Here is a 13023-nt window from a genome sequence, read left to right on the forward strand (position 1 = left end):
ATAAGTGGTCTACACCCCCCCCCCCCCCCCCCCCCCCCCCCCCCCCTTTTTTTTGGGGGGGGGGAAACCCAACCCCCCAAAAAACCCCCCAAAAACCAAACCCCAAACCCAACAAATGCAATTAAGCTTTCTTCACAGTACACAGTATTTTGTTTTATGGTATCACAAATGGGATGTGATCCCATGTTAAAAATCTCTTAAGAACAGGATGAATAGAAAGAACTAGTTTATGGAACTAGTTCTGTCGTCCTGACTTTGCTACTACTTCTGCTCAATTCTGTGAAATACAGTTGACTCTTTAAAGGCAACTTAAAAAAATCATTGGAATCAAAACTGGGAAATTGAACACTAAATTCAGTTTCTGGTTGTGGTTCATGTTGCTTCTAACCTTGACATGGAGGCCAAATTCAGCTGTTTCAGTGTATTTTAATATGTGGTAATAGATGTTTTAGATTATTAATTTACTAAAGTATAAATTAAATTCATAGTATGGAGTGATTAAAAAAAGTATAGCTAGAGTGAAGTGCTGGAAACAGAAGTGCTTTATAAAATGAAATATTTACATAAATATTTGAATCTTTCCCTTTGGCTTAAAGCTTTTTATTTTCTTATTTGCAATAGAAATAAAAATGATAATATTGCATGTTGACAAACTCAACTATAACGTGTAGTTTACCTAGTAGTAAGTATTATGTGCAAAATATAATAAAGAGGCATCAGCCTTATAACTAAAACCAGAAATGATTGAAAAAACTTTTCAAGATACCCGTGGGGATATAGCATCCTTTAATATTCTTTTTTTGAAGTTTGTGCCTATTAGAATTAACTGCATACAGCTTAGAAACTTTAATAAAAAGGTAGATGAATTCTGAATTCTAGCAGGTTTTCTATGCAGCTGGGCTATGTGGAGACAGAGTTGTGAGATGGATTCCACTCTGGGTTATAGCATTTTACTGCCTTAATTAGTGTGTGGAGGCCCCATAGCGATTATACAAATTCTCTGCCTTTTATTTTCAAGAAGCCACTCGCTGCTTTTCTGAACTGAGATCTCATATGTGAAAATGTAGCATTTGTTATCTGATTAATACAAGATTCAATATTCTATTCTGCCTGGATTTCTCAGAGTAATGAAAACTTATCATCTTTTTTCGTTTGCTTTAGTTCAGGAGTAAGCAAAACACAACTGTGAAACTCAGCTGTTTCTTCCTCCTGTCTTTTTCTTCTCAGCATTCTTTCTAGAGCATGACTCTGTGTAATCATACATGGACTCCATGTAGTCATCTACAAGCTTTTCTTTATTACTCTTTTAGTATACCAGGAAATTTGACCTAAATGGCATGACTGAAGACTTGTCTTGGAAAAGACATAGAAGGTTAGTTAAATTGAGTAACTATACCTCCAGCATGCAATTTTCTTAATACTGTTATTTCAAAATTTTTGTTAAATTATAGTTTGTGAAATTCTAGAGGAATCTTTCACCAGTAACTGTGGGACATAAAAAAATCTTGATTTAGATGGGACTTTTTGCATGAATGAATGAGATTATATAAATGGATGTTAATGAGACTGCATTTAGTTAAGCATTCTAGGAGGTCCCTTACATTCCTGAGTTAAGTTGGTTCCTCCTGCCCTTTATTGTGTTAATGTATCTTTGTCATCTTTCCTAAATCACATACCTTATGTAATCACGCTGTGTTTCTATCAGTCCTCTCTTCAAACTCGCGGATCAATGTTAAACAAATTTGGAAGAGGACCTCAGACAACTGAGGTGCTGTGAATTTCTGAGGGCATGCACTGACCAAACAGCATCTACTTAAGATGGTTTTTATCCTGACAACAGTGCACAGTTGTCTGTGCAACCAGCTGATGTCTACAGCTGTTGGCAGTGATGACTCTGAACCATCCTTATCTACCCTCTTCGTTGGCAGCTTCACAGCAGTAAGTCTTGCAGCCCTTCCCATTTGGGCAGGGTAAGCTTTTTGAGAGCCCAACATTTTTACTTCCATTTTGTGCTTATCATTATAGGTCTTTACTACTTCTAGCTCTGTTCAAGGGGACTTGCCTGTAATCATGTAAAATTGGGCAAAAAGAGTTGAGTGTTAATATATTGAGATAGCATATTGATAAATCAATGCTGCCTTAGCAACCATTGTTGCTCAAGTGTTTTATATTAAAAAAGAAATCATTAAACCTCCAAGTAGCCCTTGGACAACTTAAAAGCATTGGTGGAAGAAAAGTAAATTGAATGAATTAATGAGTTATTCAAAGTTACCTGAAAATTTTTCTCTGTAGAGCGCTCACTCAATGTGACACCTCACTGTAGGACTCTGCTCATGCTGGAGCAAGGTGACACGTTGTTTCCTCCTTTGTGGTCATGCTTACTGCCTTGAGTGTGTCTTTGTGTGATTAGGTATAAAAGGAGTAGGGTGTTGTCTCTTGGGGCTGTTCCAAGAATACGTTTATTAACAGGCTGAGGGAGAAGGAAATACTAGATGGAGTTAAATGTCACAATATTTTTTGGTTTAGAGTTTTTCTGTGTATTTTAAAAATACTTTCCTGATTAACAAACGTTTTACCACTTAAGAGGAGATGGATGTTGTACTTTGCATTGAAGAACCATGTACTTTTAATGTAATGGTAATCAGTTTATAATAAAGCTTTTTTCCCCCCAGGAAAGTTCTTAGCCTTCAATAAACTTGTACTTAAATGCTGACTTTTTTATAGTACAATTTAGGTTAAGCTGTTTAAAATGAGGGTTGAAAATAAGGTTTTTGTTTCTTAATACCAAAGCATCCAAGTCTGTCTTGTGGGAGGAAGATTCTCTCCAACTGAAATCCTGATGCAACTAAATTTAAGATTTGCAAGTAGCCTTAGTAAAGCCAGTCCAGGGAACTCAACAATTTCTCAGCATTTGAAAGAGAACCTGGGGGAGAAAAGATACCTAGAAAGAGGTATTCTAGAAGATGGTGGCATTATAGATGAAGATCAAATGTTTCAGATGCTGAGGTTCAGAGTAGTTGGAATTCAGGGTGCTGTAGATGTTGTTTGTAATATGTATAGGGTTATTTAATTCAGATCTGCTGTGCTTTTAGATTTTGTGTTACTTGTTATTGAACTTCCTGGTGTATTAAAAATATGGTCATAACACCCCTTTAGTGTTAATGAGAAATTGTATGTTTAATTCTCAATGTGTCACTGATTTACTCTTAAGTTTTTTGCATTTCTAAAGTCTTTCAACTTAATATCAGCAGCCCCAAAGAAAAGGGGACTGACTGATATCTCTAGAAATCAAGGATTCAGACTTAATTTGATTTCATAGAGAGAGAACTATTTCTATAGGCCCCAGCCCAAGTCATCTCAAAATCAGCAATGTCTTTCCATAGACTTCTACTGGCTTTAGAACAGTTCCCTATTGAATCTGTTTATGTAACAACATGAAGTGGTTTTTTTTCTCAAAAGTGGAAGAGCACCTTTGGATATGTAGTTTATTGAAGGAGTGATAATAGATTAAAATGTATGCCAGGGTATTTGGTGGGTAGAATTTCTAAAGCTGTATCGCATCTGAAACGACTATGTTGTTCAGTGTGAAATTATTTGCATTTTAGATTCTCTTATGTGACCATTATTCTCTGTCCTAGACTTACCTCCATTTATTGATTTGGGACATATGCCAGTCTCTAATTGTTTCTTTCAAATAGCATTTGTTCAGAGTGCTGACTCCATTCTAGTAATTCTTACCCTTCAGATTGTACTGTCCTTTGCCATATTCTGCCAATCTCCCTGAGCAGTTTGAGGGGCTGTGTTCTTGATCAGTCCTAGTCTTTGTCCTACCAAATTCTGTCTTTCATACTTAAAGCATTTTGAAACTACTTTTCTGTTGCTAGCAGGTGTGGGTTTTTTTACACCTTAGTCTGCGTAGCTATATTGTGGATGTGACTTACGTGTTTTAAAACTCTTCAATATCTATGCCAGATGGAAGCATTCTGTATGTTGCTTTACATCTGAATTCTCTTGTGTACTGTTTTCTTTCTGCAGTTTAGCAGTCCTTCACTCTTTTGGACAGATTTATGCTGTTCTTTTCCCTGGAGGAACTTTCAGTTATGTTTTATGCTGGTTACTTATTTTCTCATCACCCTGCCCCCAGCCCCCAAAACTAAACAAACCGCTTTCCCCCCAGTCCCTCAGTTTTCTTTCATTGCAGCGCAGACTATTCTGTTTTCATTCTTCTTTCATTCCATTATTTGCAAATAATTAATTTAGATGTGTATTAGTTAGGGAGGAGAAAGTCGTCGTCTTTTTTATATATATATATGCCCTATGTACATATATACACATGTATATAGTATGTTGGAAGAACACTTTTAGGTAACTTTACAATTCTGGTGTATGTTATGCATGGTTTGGGCTGTGGGTCCCCCCCTGCCCCTTATTCAATGCTGGCATTGTTATAGGTGTCTTGGTCAAATAGTTTTTGATTTTATGGTTGGCTTGTTAGTGGTTCAGGAACCTCGCTTGTTCAGCCAGATTTTTCAACTATTGCCATGAGAATAGACACATAACTGTAAAGTAGAACATTTGGACATATTGATGCTAGGCACTGTTTAAGTTGTGCTTTCATCTCTGTTTATGGCCACAGGTAACACTTGAAACTAACTTACATTCCAAGTCTAATTTGGTAAACTCTATTCTGTGCGAGCGGGCAATGAGTGAAAGTTGCTCAGGGAAACTTAAAGAGTACCACTAAAAGTTAAAAGTTTCTTTCATAGTCTGGTGTACCCATTAGCATTACTGGTAATTGAAGATTTTTGGTTGGGTTCCCCCCTGCTTCCCCCCCTTCCCCCTTAAGATTCTGAGAAAACCTTTCCAAAGAGGTTTTAACTCAGCTGCAGAGAAATTTCTTCTGGATTCTAGAACACATTTCTCTAATCAAATGTGACAGACAGCTGTTTGAGAATTAAGATTATTTCTAGTCTTTAAAGTAGCCCTGGAGCTGCAAATATCATAGGTGCTGAAGAATAAAGGAAAGGTTGGGGTGAAAGTAGTAGATTTAAGTTCAGCAGATAGGAGCTCAGTTCCTGGCTTTTGCTCCTTACTGGCTTCCTGCTTGGCACTAGTAAAATAATTTTGGTTTTGTCCAGTATTTTGAGGATTTTGTTCATAAAAATACCACTGACTTTCAAAGTTAAAGGAATTTAGATGTAGAAGTAGATTATTTTGAAAAATCTTACCTTTCATTCTTTCCTCCCATCTGAGAAGACAGATGATGATAATTCCATTCCTTTACCTCCTTTTTTTAAATTTACATTTTCTTCACTGGACAGGGGAGCTGTGCTTCTGCACATGAACAATGACCATCCTAGTTGGACTGGGACAGTTGGAGAGTTCCAGAACTCGTAGAAGGCTATAAGGGATTCATTCATGGAAATGCACTGTGCCATGTTAAAATTTCTTTGAGGTTTTAAAAACTGCAAATGAAAGGCTTTTTTTTTTTTTTTTCCTTAAAGTGCATTTGTACAGTTATATGGTAAAAGTTATTACTGTGTCAGCAGATTTCTTAGAGGTATGTTGAACAATAGCTTAGCTGAAAAAAACCCAAAACAATATAATACAAGTTTGATGGATATGAACTATATATGCAAAATGTCCTGATAACTGTAGTCTCTGCATGAAAATTTAAAGGAAGAAGATTTTGGTTTAGCTCTTCAGTAGAAACGTAAAACACCAAAATACAAACCAGTGACAAGAACTCAACTTGCCTGGATGCAAAAAGTATGAGAAGAGTTTTTGTAAGTATTTGGTTCTCTCAAATGTCTTGTCAAGGAGATAGACTGAAATCCAATTCTGGCTAAGTTAATGGTAGAACTGATAAGAGCTCTCAGCAAGGAGCAATAGTAATAACCCTGATTCCTTGGCATGTAAAGAATTCCAGGAAGTACTGTGTTTCCCTGAGACATAGTGACTCCTACAGTCATATGGAAATGTATTTGGTGTCTTCAGAAGACTAATAGGTTCAAATCAAAATGATCCTGTATGATGCATAAAAAAACTGGAGAATGAAATAGCCAGTTGGTTGTGCCAACTGGAACAGTACAATTTTCAGCCATATGCCTAGCCATCAGCCTGTGCTGTTCTGTTTAAAAAGATGTCTTCCCAACTGCTTTATTTTTAAGGCAAAATAGATACACTCTTTGCTTGTTGACAGCCATGGCATCACATTAATTTATTTTTCAATGTAAGAGCTATTAAAATTACGTAAGAGATGTGAGGTTTTTAATAATGGGTAAAGAGATTTAAAACATCAAGGCTTTTAGCAACAGAACAAGTAGGGGTCTTATTTATGATGATGCACAACAGTTTTATGTTTGTTTTACATTGGCTTAGGAAATCTATAGCTTAGGATGTGGCTGCTGTCTAGCTTATGTGTGTATGCAAAAATTAGAAATCCTGCTGGATAATGCTAAAGCCATTTGGTAAAAAGTCTGAAAACTTATTAGAGGATTTTAGTAACTTGGAAAACTAACTCACAGGACCAGGTAATAAAAGTATTGTAGTAATTTCAGAAATTGTATATTAGCAGAATTATTAGAAAACATGCATTCAGTTGATCTGGTTTGAAATTCTAAAATACTATACATGTCACCAAAAAACTAAAGGTTAGAAAGGTTTTCTTCTGTGGGGATGAATAGCACAAAATTCTGCTGAAATACTGAGTGTGTAGATTCCCTCCCTCCCTCACCCCTTAACTTGTTATATACAACGGACAGTTAAACCAGTTGCAGTGGCTGTGCAGCTTTGGTGCCAGATTTACTGTGCATTTAATTTAATTCACTAAAGGTGACCTTTTTGTATTTCACTACAGAGACTCAAACTTTGCTGGCTCTGATTACCCAAGCTTATGTTGGAACTTGCCATGGTAAAAAGGACATGACAATTTTACCTACATGCCATTATATGACCTGGCTTTTGAGCATTTATTCACCTGACTTGACACTATTTTAATTTCCTCATCTGGAGGAGGTTCCTTTTAGGAGCTTGACTGAAAACTTATCTCAACCATGTCCTTACCCACTATGTGCAAGCTACCTTAAACAACAACTGCTTCAGCACAGTTCAAAAACCTGTTGGGCTGTTAGTTGGTGAGAACACAGGATGGTCAGTGTTGTGCTACTGGTGTTTCTTTGGGTCTCTGATCTACAGAGGAATTGCTTTGTGAAATATATATACTCACAGCTTTGAATATGTAATGTGAAACCTATTCTCTCAGGAGAAGTAGAGGAATGATGACTTGTAGGAGGCAGTTTTGAATGCATTCTGTGGGTATGTTTAAGAATGAACTGGCCCTCTGGATAGTTCCCACAGTGCTGCAAGTTAGCCCTTTGAACAGGGGAGTGTGCAGTGTAAGGCTCTATCTGTGTCTTTTGCTTTTTTTGGAGGGGTTGTGTGGTGGTGTTAGTAGTTGTCTTTTGGAAGACCTGGGAACTGATCCCTCCAGAAGCTTTCCCAGGGGATGGAAATTAAATAATTGCTTAGACAAAGAGGACAAGACTTCCCTCATTTTGTCTTTTGCCCATCTCATACTTAAGGATGTAAGAAAAAAGTGACTGACTGATAAACTTTTCACCTGGACAGATCATCTTCTGTCTAGCTCTAGGTTTTCTTTGTCCTTCCTGGAATTCACAGGTCTCAAGTCAGTCTGATTGGAAAGTCTTAATCAGTAAAACTCTTAAATTATTTCTCCTCAGTACTAAATTCCAAAAGTAAATCTAGGTGGTTACTGTGAAATCCCGATTTTTGTTCTGCCTCTTTTTTGTTTCTAAATAAGATGTCATAGAGTAGCAGTAATTTGTTCTGTGTTCAGCTCTAATTTAGTGTTAGAATTCAATCTAATTGACATATTTCAATTTTCCAATAGAAGTTTGACTCTAATTTGATGTTTAGACACAGGTTGAATCTTGTGTCTTTGCATATTAATAAGTATTCTAGAAAGGTATTTGATTTTCACAGCAATAAATTTTAACGACTTATGTTTGTACAGCATTAGAAAACATCTGGTGTTATCAAAACTCATAGACAAAATGAACTTGGTGGAGAGAAGACTGTCCTTTTCTGTTCATAATGGCCTCAGCTGTTTATTTTACTCTTAAATGAAAACAAACTTGTGTGTATGTGATAATAAGACCCCTGCATTACTAGATTTTGGTATTGCATAAAATTTGAGGAGCTGCTTTTGCTTACAGAATGATTTGATAATGTAGTTTTTTTGGCTTATTGCAAATAGACATCTCCAAGTGAAAAAGTGCAGTGTAAAAGCTGCTGTCTTTGAACTTGTGGAGAACTCTGTGTGTTTTTATAGCTGTTATACTTAAGTGTGTCTTGCAAAAAATACCCAAGAAGCATAGTAGTTAACTGCATAATGTTATTTTGGAAAATGCTGTAGATAAAATTTTGGAAAGTTGTTGTGCATGTTTGCACCTGTGCAATCCACCTGTAGAAAAAAGAACAATTATTCTCTTGAGCTTAAAATTTTGTTCACACTTCTATGTGCTACAGATTTATGGTATTAGCTCTTCTTTAACACAGACCTTCTCTAGGTGAGTTCTGTCACTTGTGTTAATCTGGTTTATACCTCTATTTAATTTTTTAAATATGTACTAATATTTAAAGTAGCAGTGAATAGGAAACATTATCTAATTTAAAAGACTATTCATGATGTGTGCCTGATGATCAGTCTACAGAGTATAAGTGATTTTTTTTTTTCCTGTGAAGAATCAGGATTATAGTGCAAATTCAGATGAAAAGCAGGATGGTTGTAAATAGGGTTTAATCTTCTCCTTCAAATCAACCTAAAATAGAAATGACTGTGAGTAATGGAAGTGACCCTAGGGGACAGAAGTAAAAGATAGACAGTCTGGAGCTATACACTTCTGCATAATGGTACTCCTCACAGTAGTTCTCTCAAACAATAGTTACAGCTTTTCCGAGCAGCAGTGCCTTCACTTCAATGTTATGGAAATTCCTCAAGCAAAATGATTTCCCAGTCACTGGATTTTCTTTTTTGCCACACAGTAAAAAAAACAACGCAAAGGGTTGTTTAGGACAGCAAGCAAGTTGACTGTTGAGAGATGAGTGGTTTGGTGTGGTTTTGTTTTTTTGGTTGTTTTTTGTTGTTGTTGTTCTTTTTTTTTTTTTTTTTTTTTTTTCCTTCCCCTCTAGTACCTGTACTCTGTTGTATCTTTTCTTCCCCCCTAGTACCTGTACTCTGTTGTATCTTGGCCAAATCTCATCTATCTTATCTGTGTGTTTGCAAGTGCAATATAAAGACAACTGTGGATCAGAAAGGAATCTTGCATCAATTGCCAAAGCTGGGAATATGTGTGGCTGTCTCAGAGGATGTATGTTCTGGAAATAAATAACTCTGAATAGTCGTAACTTCAAAAATAGTGAGTCTGCTTAATAAAAAAACCCCAAGTAACAGTTGTCGCATTTTGCAGTCTCCTATCTTACCCTTATGTATAAGAAGGTTACCAAGTAAATAGTATGCCAATATTAAGACATGGACCTGTTGGAATGGGTCAAAGGAGGGCCACAAAAATGATGGAACACCTCTCCTATGAAGAAATGCCTCTCGTATGAAGAAAGGCTGAGACAGTTGGGGTTCTTCAGCCTGGAGAAGAGAAGGCTCTGGGGAGACCTTCTTGCAGCCTTTCAATACTTAAAGAGGGCTTATTTTAAAGATGGAGACAAACTATTTAGCAGGGCCTGTTGTGAGAGGGCAAGGGGTAATGGTTTTAAACTAAAAGAAGGTAGATTCAGACTAGGTATAAGGAAGAAATTTTTTTTACAATGAGGGTGGTGAAACACTGCAACAGGTTGCCCAGAGAGGTGGTAGATGCCCCATCCCTGGACACATTCAAGATCAGGTTGGACGGGGCTCTGAGCAACCTGATCTCCTTGAAGATGTCCCTGCTCACTGCAGGGGGGGTGGACTAGATGACCTTTATTGAGTCCCTTCCAACTCAAACTGTGCTATGGTTCTGTCATTTTCAAATACAGGGTTTTTTTAAGATGTGACACTGAAACTATGATTTCTTTTTTCATGTAAACATGTATACAAAGTTTGTGATTATTCAAATGGATGATATATGAGATCTTTAAATACTACCTTAACAGTTATGCTTGACTGTAGTCACATGTGATTGACTGTAGTCAATGAAGCATGCTGCCTCTTGCATTTGTTGATTTCACCAGTTAAATCACTTGATAGGTTATTTTCTGTAGATGATATTATGGAAGTAGTCAGTGTTTAGTTACCATAAATCAATACTTTGTCTGGTACTTCAAATATCTACCATAAAACAGCATTAGTTTTGAATCTTTGAACAAGGGCATGAATTCGATTTTGGGAATTTGCACAGAAGCATTTGCTGTACCATAAAGTAGAAGTTATGTATAGTGACTTGGGTGGAGGGAAGGATGCTTTTAACTTAAAGATGTCTCCTTTTGATAGAAGTCAATGAAAGGAGGCTTGTAGTGCAGTGTTTTGAGACTTTTCACATTGATGCTGAAAATGACAGCAGATAGCATGAGAAACTAAATGGTGAAAAATATTTTTGGTACAATTTGCGTTGCTACAAGATTTTGCTGGACTTTTTTTGAGGAAAGTGCTGAAAATAATTACTAATCTAAGGAAAATGTTGTTTGAACAGTAGTATTTTTGTGTGAAATTTATGGAAAAGAAGTTCTCTTAAGTTCTTATTGAACTTGCTGCTGTGACATTTGAGGATTTTCCAAGGTTTAAAAAAACCTCAAATTATGTAGGTCCATCAAATAATTAATACAAGATGGAATTACAAGAAAACAAACTGATGTTTTCTATTTCTAATTTTTTAAAAGAAAAAATTATTGTATTGATATTTTATGTGATACTGTGTATGCAAAATTTAAGTGTTGTGTCTGGAACAAACTGTGGTCGTTGTGGTTTAGTGTCTTTTCTGCTAAAGATGACTTCTAATTAGAACAAAAAATTAAAAAAACAAAAAAAATGGTTTGAGGAAGAATTGAAACATTGCATTATAGAAACTGAAATTTATATTTTGCTCTTAATTGTAAGAATAGTGACATCAAAGTAACTCAGAATAGGTTTATTAGATGGATGAGGCTATGTTAATATTAAAATCAAACACTGGTATTATTGACGCACTTCTTGCCATCTTCCTTCTCTGTTATTAATTTATATCAATTTAGAATAAAAAGTAATTTCCAGTGGGAACTATTTAATTAGAACATGCTTCACCATTCTCCTCCCCACAAAGTGTCGTGAACAATTCTTCTCATATATGTATGTTTCCCTTAAATATATGCTGAACTTGAACATGGGGAATTCAAATGTTTTGTTGAAATGGGGAGAGAGACAGTTTGATCATTATTGGAAGGTTTAAACTAATTGTATTTGTGGGCTCCAAAATCAGAGGATTAAAAAGGCAGGCCTGAACCACCCAAAGCAGAGATTTCTTACTTGGTGTGTAGACAGATGCATACAAATACAGTTTCATTCAATGGTGATTTTTTTTTTTTTTTTTTTTTTTTTAAACCTGTCACTCATTTCTGTAGTTTTATGAGCAGGAAGATGGTGTCCTCTGTAAGCTTGCATTATTAGTACTAAAATTTTTGGTTGTGTGTAATTATCTTTCTTTTTTTCTCCTTTTTGCATTTGTGTTCAGTTCCCCTCTTTTTCCTGAACAATTGCTGTTGTAGAATTGAAAAGCTGGGGCTTGCTGAATATCTCTACTTTTCATACAATACCAGGTGTTGCATCATGATTACTTTTCAAGTACTTCAGTGTTCTCAGAATATTTATTTAAAACACGTGTCATTTACTCAATTATTTTCATGGACTGAAAAATTCTTATGGTCTCTTTCTACCGGACATGAAAATCGTATGAATAACTGCATGCCTATTAATGTAGACACTTTCTGTACATCTGTGAATAGAGTACAGATGCACTGACTTAAGATGGATTTGAAATTAAAGGTTTGGTTGTTATTTTTGGGAGTATGGTCACAGAAAGGTTTCAGAGTATTTATTGAATTTTTTGGTAATTTTTTTTTTTCTTTCAGTGATTTAGAAGAATATGGTCAAATTGTCTGCTTGGCTATAATATGTCAGTTTTGGTTTTTTTTTTTTTTCCTAGAGTTAATACTACTATATTACAGAAGCCTTAATTTAACTTTAGAAAGTTGGTTTTTTTTTTTTTTTTGAAGTGGAAGAGTAAACATCAATCTCTACCATCAAATGTCCTGAGAAATCTTTTGTCTTAAGTAGAAAGTACTATAATATCCTACGACTGCTATCTTCAAATTTTCATATTAAAGGTAGTGGTGTTATGAAGGTTCATGTGCACAGTGAAATGGTGTCAGTACTTGCAGGAGAGCAACCCATGCTATCTTTAGTCAGCTCCTCTTGTTCATTCTGCCTGTTTCCTTTCACTTCTCTAAATGCCCTCTTTCTCCCTCTGCCAAAATTTCAGGGAAGCTGATACAGTTATTCAGTCCTTGTGTTCACATGTTGCATTGTAAAGCGTAGTCACGTTAGTTCACGTTACGTATTTTCAAATGAATGCTTTTAGAGCTTCTTAAATGCTTCAGTAAGGTTGAATGGCATTTATCTGGAAACAAGGCAAAAAGCAGGCCATGACAGCTGATGCTTTTTCAAAAGAGGTTAGTCTTCCTATCCAGTTTAATTGAAAAAAGAGGCATGTCGGACAAGCTGTTATCCCTGTCTCACTATTCCCTTGCATCTGAAATTCTTGTAGACTATGGTAATGTCTTAAATAACATGGTTACTAACACCTCTTGATAACTCCCTGCAGAGTTGCTTTTTTTCAGATCTAATTAGTGCTGCTTACCAACGGACATTTGTATTTTGTTAAAAACTAATTTTTGGACTGTTTGAGCGACAAGGACCAGAATAAGAGAGGTCTCAGACTTTTCCTCTCAGCAATGTTGCTGTTTGGCTTCCAGAAG

The sequence above is a fragment of the Haliaeetus leucocephalus genome, unplaced genomic scaffold, assembly GCF_000737465.1.
Source record: "Haliaeetus leucocephalus isolate CR32 unplaced genomic scaffold, Haliaeetus_leucocephalus-4.0 Scaffold2, whole genome shotgun sequence".
Taxonomy (NCBI): Eukaryota; Metazoa; Chordata; class Aves; order Accipitriformes; family Accipitridae; genus Haliaeetus; species Haliaeetus leucocephalus.